The following is an 8142-nucleotide window of genomic DNA, read 5'->3' as shown; positions in this document are numbered from 1 at the left end:
GTTTCAGACATTTTTAATGCAATAATTCCTGAATAAATGATAAAATGATGTTTTACACCTGCAGAATATTTCATTATAAGGTATAACAATTTCAATATATTACATACGATAAATTCTAGTTAAATATAATAGATATCAAAATTCATGGTTACACAGAAATGTCAGAAAAATACTAGCAACAATTGAAAATCAATTCCAAATATCTTGAGAAAAAAGAAAAGTGTTCATGTCTGAGCACATGAATGCTAGTTACTATATTTGTAAAAAGACCGGTTGTTATTTATTTTAAAATAAACAAAAGGCAAGGTATGGCTTAAGTATTTTTTGAATGAATACAGCTCAAAAGTTTAAAAAAAAGTTCAACATCACTTTCAAACAATTCGGTAAACATACGTCAAAAGAATCGGATAATAAGATCATTAAAGGTACATTTGAAGAGTTACCTTTCACTTATTTTAAAACCAGCTACAACATAACTATTTAGTGTTGTTTCCGCTATGAAAAGCGAGTGTGCCAGTGTAATGGATGATACGCTTGGCAGCGCATTGGCAACGTAAAGAATAAACAGAAATTATACTTAATACTCTTCTAATACATATAGGCAGGTTTGGTCAATTACCATAATAATTCCATCTTATAGTTACAATTAATTTAAATTATTATTCAAAACATTTTTTCAACAATAAATCTCAAGAGAGATTACCCAACTGCGTCCAACATGTTATAGTACACAAGTGTGTGCCAAACACAGGTGCACTCTCTATTCCCTAACTCTTATAATCCAATGGGACGGCAAACCGACACGAGCGGAAAGAGTTCAGGCGCAGTACGGATTTACGTGCTTTTCGGGTAGATCCCGTGTGAGTGTACACAATTCCAACTTGCAGACTCCGGGCTTTATCAGAATATTCGACAAAAATCCTAATATTTTTTTATTGGCCTGATCTGAAATTTGAACCCATCCTGGGTCTGCGGCCTTATAGCTACCCACTAGACCAACGAGGCAGTCATTTACACGTAAGGATCCCTAAAAGTCGTTTACTTGATTGCTTGGTGTTTTATAGTAAAGTTATGTATCATTAAATAGAGAAAGTTGTGTGTATTTCGTTACGAACTACTGAAATAATTTTTCAAACATTAATAGCATAGAAATGAAATGTTATTTCTCATTCTCAATGTACACTATAAATTATAATGAAGACATGTTAAATTGGATATGAAGATTGATAATTATCAAGTAGGCGTATACATGTATACACACGTATCAGTTACAGTATGAGAGTAAGTTGGTGCAGTTAGAACAGTTAAATCTTAAACGAATATTGTAGATTCAAACACAACACGAACTACTAACTTTCATGTATAATTAATGTCGTATTCAACGGAAAAACATCATCAGGATGAAATTGTACCATATGTGTATCAACCGCATTGGAACAGCGCTGTGGAATAAGACACAAACATTCTTGTCAAGATGAAACTTGCCTTTTCCGAGCAATATGACATGTAAAGGCTATTAATTAATAATTAACTTACTAGAAATAGGTATTAATATTAGGTATTTCATATTAATTATATAGGGCTTTTAAAAATGCTAAAACAAATAACAATAAAATAATTACACAAAGAACAAATACGATGCTACAAAATTGACAATTAATATAAATATTAAGTTATTATAATTGATATATTGTAAATTAAAATAATATCTGATAATGACGCTAAAAAGGTTAAAAATTGAATTCGATCGAAGTGATTAGCAAGAATACTATCTGCATGATCAAAGTTCAAACGTACCAATTCGCGCGCAAACACAACAATTTTTTTTTTTTATTGAAACCTAAGAATTACTACGAAGACATTTTATATAAGACTAGCCAGTTCTAAAAAAAATCAAAAAACAAACGCACGTTACACATTTGTTTTTTTTTTTTTTCATTTTTATATTATTGAGTTAAGGCAATAAAGAAATCTTTTAAAATAATTTCAAACAAGCAAAGCGATATCTGTCTTTATTGGTTATCATATAAGTGTTTGAACGGAATAAGATTAGTCATAACACAATCAAAATGATAAATAGAGTATTTGTCCGTGACTATGACCTTTAAGTTGAAACATTTTATGTATTTTAATTGATAATAAGATGGCGAGTTAATTGGATACATTTGGGCAAGTTGACACGTCTGCCTATATCGACCTTCGAAAGATTAATTAAAAATTAAATAAAGATTTGTCAAGAAATCGGAAAAACCTTCTAGTAGGTATATGGAATATAATGAAATTGTTTCACCATTTTATACAAATATAAACGACTTATATAAAATAAGGTACGCAAAATATATTTTTTATATATGTATAACATAAAAATACACAAAACGCTTTGTGCGAGTGAAAAAAATTAATCACCAAATATCAAGACTATTTTTTTATTTTATTAAATACGGATTCAGTGAATTTTTGTATCGTTTGAATATACAATAATTTAGGATAGTCTGTATTTTTATTAGAAGTAATGAAGTCTTCAGAGCAATAGTAGCGATTGTATTCAATAGTATATAGCTATGAATCTCGGTACACGAGTGTTGCAATCAATCACCCGTGATAGCTACACAATAAACAAGAGTATGCTTTTAATGTAATGTATCATTCAAAATTGTAACCGATCACGCCTTCTATTGTCTACAAGAACCACCTGCTTTAAAAGGTCAATCATATTTCATTACACCCGAATACTATGAAACGTAACGGAAATATAAATAAATATATATAATATTATTCAAAAACAAATCCTGTCAAATATCATACCAAAATTAACTTGAACACTAGTATAATATTATTCTTAATTCCTCTAACACATCACTTTGGAACACAAATGTATTTTGAAATAAATTATTTCACTTTAAAAAAAAATTGTAAAGGTAAGTCAACAGGTATGGCGGTTCGGTTTATCGCGCGTTCAACTGATAACTGTGGTGTCAGGTCAAACGAGCAAATGGGGCATGCTACGTACACTGATAAGAGATGATAACGGGCTCTTAACCTTCCGATGCCACTTGCTTCGTATCCTGAAGAATTCAAGCGTAGCCCAGGAGGTTGGCATAATACTACAGTAGGTACGAGCCATTGAATGACACGCGTCAAGTTTTTTAATTTACTGTTTTAAAAATATTTTTTACTACTCATTTGTTGTTCATCATACAGAAATTATGAAAATTTTTAATCGAAATTTTAATATTCAATGAAAAATAGTTACACTTTTGACAAATAATATCAATTTAAATAATTAAAAGTAATTTGTTACTTGATTACGTAACAAAAAACAATAAACAAAACTGTTTAGGAAATAAAGAATAAAATTAAACCTTTAGTATAGAATTATCTGTAGATTGAGAATATATCTAAAAGATGTTATAAATTGTAACAGTGTTAGCAAGCTTGCTGGGCTGTACAATGAAAGGGCACAAGTACAGACATGCGACCGGTCATAGCGTCGTGACTGTTGATAAGCTGATAACACTGATAACAAATGAACCGCGGACAAAGCGAAACGTATCGTGTTCAAGGAAACCGCCGATAATGCATATTGCCTGCGGAATCCAAGACGCGACACAGAAATTCTATAAGAATAAATAAAAAAACTAATAAGTATAAGGTTACTCATGCAAAAATTGCCCGAATGCAATATGCAACTGCTTACCTAATACAAGAATTATCTACAACCTTACATTTACCCTCAGAGATAATATTTTATATATCAATATTGTGTTTTATTTTAAAAAGTTGGCTCAAATTTATTACAAACTAATCAAATATAAGAAATTTTACGCGTCACAGAAAAATGATTTTGAATTGTTATCGTCCTGCAACATATTCATATTATGTACCTTAAATAAATTAATAAAGAGAAACGTAACATATAGATATAAAAAAAAAACATTATTTTGGAAATAATAAAGTATTTTTGGATTTTTGTCAAAATATTTCTCATACAAAATTGGACCTAACTTAACACTAAAACTTAGTACTTACATAATATATTATTCAAATTGAAAAATCATGTTTACGTAAAATACCGAAGCAATCAAATTATGTTAGATTTGTTTTACTGTTTTGTTGAAATGAATACTAATGCGGCTTCGAATTGGTTTGAGAATAGAATATTGTTACAACCCCTGTCATGCTTATGCTGTACGTACTCCACAGAAACAGAGCTGGAGCACAAAATAATTTAAATTTTTAAATCAAAATTTTATCAAATAATTAACAAACATAAACAATTCTGACTAAAAATGAGAAAGCAAGCAAAAAGATTTTAAAAAGTTAAATGAATTGTAAACAAAATCAATAATTTTTCAATTTCTCTCTTAGACTCTTGAATGCACTAACAGATTAATATAGATTGGCGTTCATGTTAAGCAATTCAAGAAAATAAAGACTGCAAATGTTTTTGTTATATAAGTAGTTTGTATGTAGCTTGGTATTTACACAACTGATGTAACAACCCAATACAAGCGAGACTTTACACGTCTACAAATATTTGCTACTTGCAAAAAAGAGACATACGATAAAGTACTTTCTGCCTGTTCCTAGCTGAATAAATTATGTCTGGTGTGGATATTACAGTGTGAAATACTTTCAGCCACCAGGAAGAAGTGGAGAAAGCTCGTGAAGCGAACTTTATCTCACTCTAAAGACGGCAATTCAATATCATCATCGCTTTGCCAAGAGTGATACAAAAAAAGCGTCAAAAGAGCCATCGTTTTTTTTTTTTATATATTCGCCGGGAGGGCAAATGACTCTACTCCACCTGATGGTAAGTGGTAGTAGAGTCCAAACGCGACGACGGCCAGTACAGACGGAAAAAACGTTCTGCACTAGCCGCCTTCGCCTTGCCGGACCGCAAGATGCCTCTTCACGCCTCGTTTGAAGGAACCCGGGTTGTAAGAGGAGGGGAACACGTGAGCTGGTAAGGAATTCCATTTTTTGGAAGTGCAACAAAGAAAGGAGTTGCCAAATTTCTTTGTTCGCGATGGAATTGATGTCACAGTTAGGCGGTGACATCGAGAACCAGCTCGTGTGGACTTAAGAAGGAAGGGGGAAGCAGGAATTAGAGAGAATAATTCCTCAGAGCACTCGCCGTGATACAGTCGATAGAAAGCGCTCAGTGCTGCTATCTCACGACGCAATTGTAAAGGTTCAAGGGTGTTTGTGACCTTTACGTCGCCAATAATGCGTACGGCACGTCGCTGCAACCAGTAGGTACTTATTTATTAAAAGCTACCACATTATATTGTTATTACTCAAATTAGTGTCCTAGTAACTGGTAAAAATCTCGTACTGAGTCTTCCAAGTGTTCTTCTTAAGTCAAACTATATAAATTATTCAGGTAGGCTCTTTTGAATCTGTGAAATTATAACGTTAGTATAAAGATATATTTAAATGAAAAGCGCCTGATAAACATATTGATCTATTTATACGATACGATTATTGCATATTTAAAAATACGCATACAGTTGTATAATACAAATCGAACAATCTAATATCATATAGAAATATAGAAGTAAATTTCCTTTTGAATGAATACAATTTGTGATTTTTTTTATTAGTTATTAGTTAAATTAATTACTTAAAATACAATACAGTTACATATCAAAGAAAGTAAGTAGGTATTGCAAATGTATAAAACAGTTGTATACACAATATATTCTCAGATAGGTGCGGTCGGTATATAGCTGTTGGCAAGAAGACTATAGTCTTTAGTAACGTCACAAACGTCATAGGCTAAATTTGGCTGCGCGAGGTCATGACCTGACGCCCTACACACGTTCTTACTGATAATATTTATAATTATTGCAAATGTAACGTCATGGGTGTGCTGATAACGCCCCTCCATAAACTTATATCCTAATAATTTCTGTAACCGACTGGATTTGTACATATATACATTAGTTTATCAGTGAATATAACATCGCTAGCGTGTCACTAGCATTAACGACAGCTACATGACAACGAAAAACAATAAAATGTTCTGGAAAGTATTACTATGACTATTTTCTTACAATTTTATACCCATAATAGAGCACTGCCAAGGAGCTTCTCTCCGACGTGAGCAAAATAGTTAATATATTCCCAAAAAGGAAAATTCATTTTACATTCATTTCACAAATCCAACCACAGCCTTATATAGGCTAATTTTAATAAATCAATATAACGTGACATTCGGTAATCCATAAAAATATTTATCGAATACCGCATACTACAAACCACGTTATTGCTTGACTTAGGTTAAAAATGAAAATAAAAGTAATTAAGTAATACTTGCTTTTTTATTTAAACACTAATACAAAAATAATTTAAGTGTATAAAATTGTTTTCTATATTTTGCTTAATAATATTTTTTTCTTATATATAATATTTGTGTTAATATTTAAACTATAGATGAATAAATTTATCAAAAATTTTACGAAGCTAACTAAAAATGTGATATAATAAAAATAATCTTAGATCATTCGGAGATATTTTTGGGATTGTAATAAGTACCACCAGTTTGGATGGCGGTCGACAGCGTGCGTCTAATTCCGGCGCCGAGGTCGTGACCCGACGCCCTGCGTCGTATGTTTCAGACATTTGTATTACATACGTATAAAGTAGTCACTATGAGTTAGTCAAAATAGATACTATTTCAATATTACTGGTGGTAGAGCTTTGTGGAAGCTCGTCTGGGTAGGTACCACCCACTCATCAGATATTCTACCGCAAAACAACAGTACTTGTTACTGTTGTGTTCCGGTTTGAAGGGTGAGTGAGCCAGTGTAATTACAGGCACAAGGGACATAAAATCTTAGTTCCCAAGCTTGGTGGCGCATTGGCTATGTAAGCGATGGTTGACATTTCTTACAATGTCAATGTCTTAGGGCGTTTGGTGACCACTTACCATCAGGTGGCCCATATGCTCGTCCGCCTTCCTATTCTACAAAAAAAAAATATTCATAAGTTAATAAAAATATATATTTCTCTTTAAAGTTTTTTTTTTCTTGTTTTTCTTATGTAAAAATCACTGAAAAACGAACGAATGATTCACGAAATAATAATACTAAACATGAAACAGATATGTAGAGAGATTAACCAGACATACTTATAAAAAAATAATATATTAAAGATTTAAATGTATCATCGCTATAATGTTCATAATTGAATACTAAGTTAAACGTGCAAATTTAAAGATTTTCTATAAAACTATGTATAATAGGAGTATTCTAAATTTGGATCGATCTCATTCATCAACCGAATAATATTCAACCAACATACAAATATAAAAGACTCGTAGAAATCTCAGTCCATTGAACTATTTTATACGAATTTCTAAATAAAAATCTATGATTAGTTTTATAATAAAATACGACTGATATAGGTACGACTGTGACATATTTCAGAATATTTTTCTTCACGGGTGACCGATGTGAGGTATTTATTTGTAATGTGTTTGGGTGTTTGGCGAGGTTCCACGTCTAGATGTATTTCAGGAGGGGCCGAGGTCGTGACCCACCATCTGAGGGGTGCTTGTGTGCGATAGTAGCTGGGAATAGTTCAGAGCGAATTGGAAAACTTTAGATTTTCCAAATCGTTTTTAAGTATTACTCAGCAGATCTTTTTACGTTATCTGAGAGAACTAAAGTTAAGGCACATGAATATATTACTCTGTAACATACATATTTATACACTCAATACCGAATATCTATCGATATAAGATACGGCAGTCGTGTGTCTGTTCGACATAATGACATAACAATGGCACTCATATTATAATTTGTTTTTATTAATAAATAGTAATGCGGGAGGCATTGTATATTAATAATTAATAATAATAATTTATAGTAATAATTAATTTAGTTTAAAAGATTGCATTGTCAATATCATCCACATCTTTGCAAAATTACAACTCAATCGGATGGGTGGAATTAGTTTCGAATGATAGTTTCGAAATGAAATCTTAAAATTTATTTTTTTTACCAGAACATAATACAAATATTTTTTTTCGGGTGAACGGGAAAACTGCCACTTAATGGTAAGTGGTCACCGCCAGCCACATTTGCGCGTAAGAAATATTCACCCCTCCTTACATGGCCAATACGCCACCAACCT

The sequence above is a fragment of the Nymphalis io genome, chromosome 15 (assembly GCF_905147045.1).
Source record: "Nymphalis io chromosome 15, ilAglIoxx1.1, whole genome shotgun sequence".
NCBI classification, from domain to species: domain Eukaryota; kingdom Metazoa; phylum Arthropoda; class Insecta; order Lepidoptera; family Nymphalidae; genus Nymphalis; species Nymphalis io.
This window is presented reverse-complemented; position numbering follows the sequence as displayed.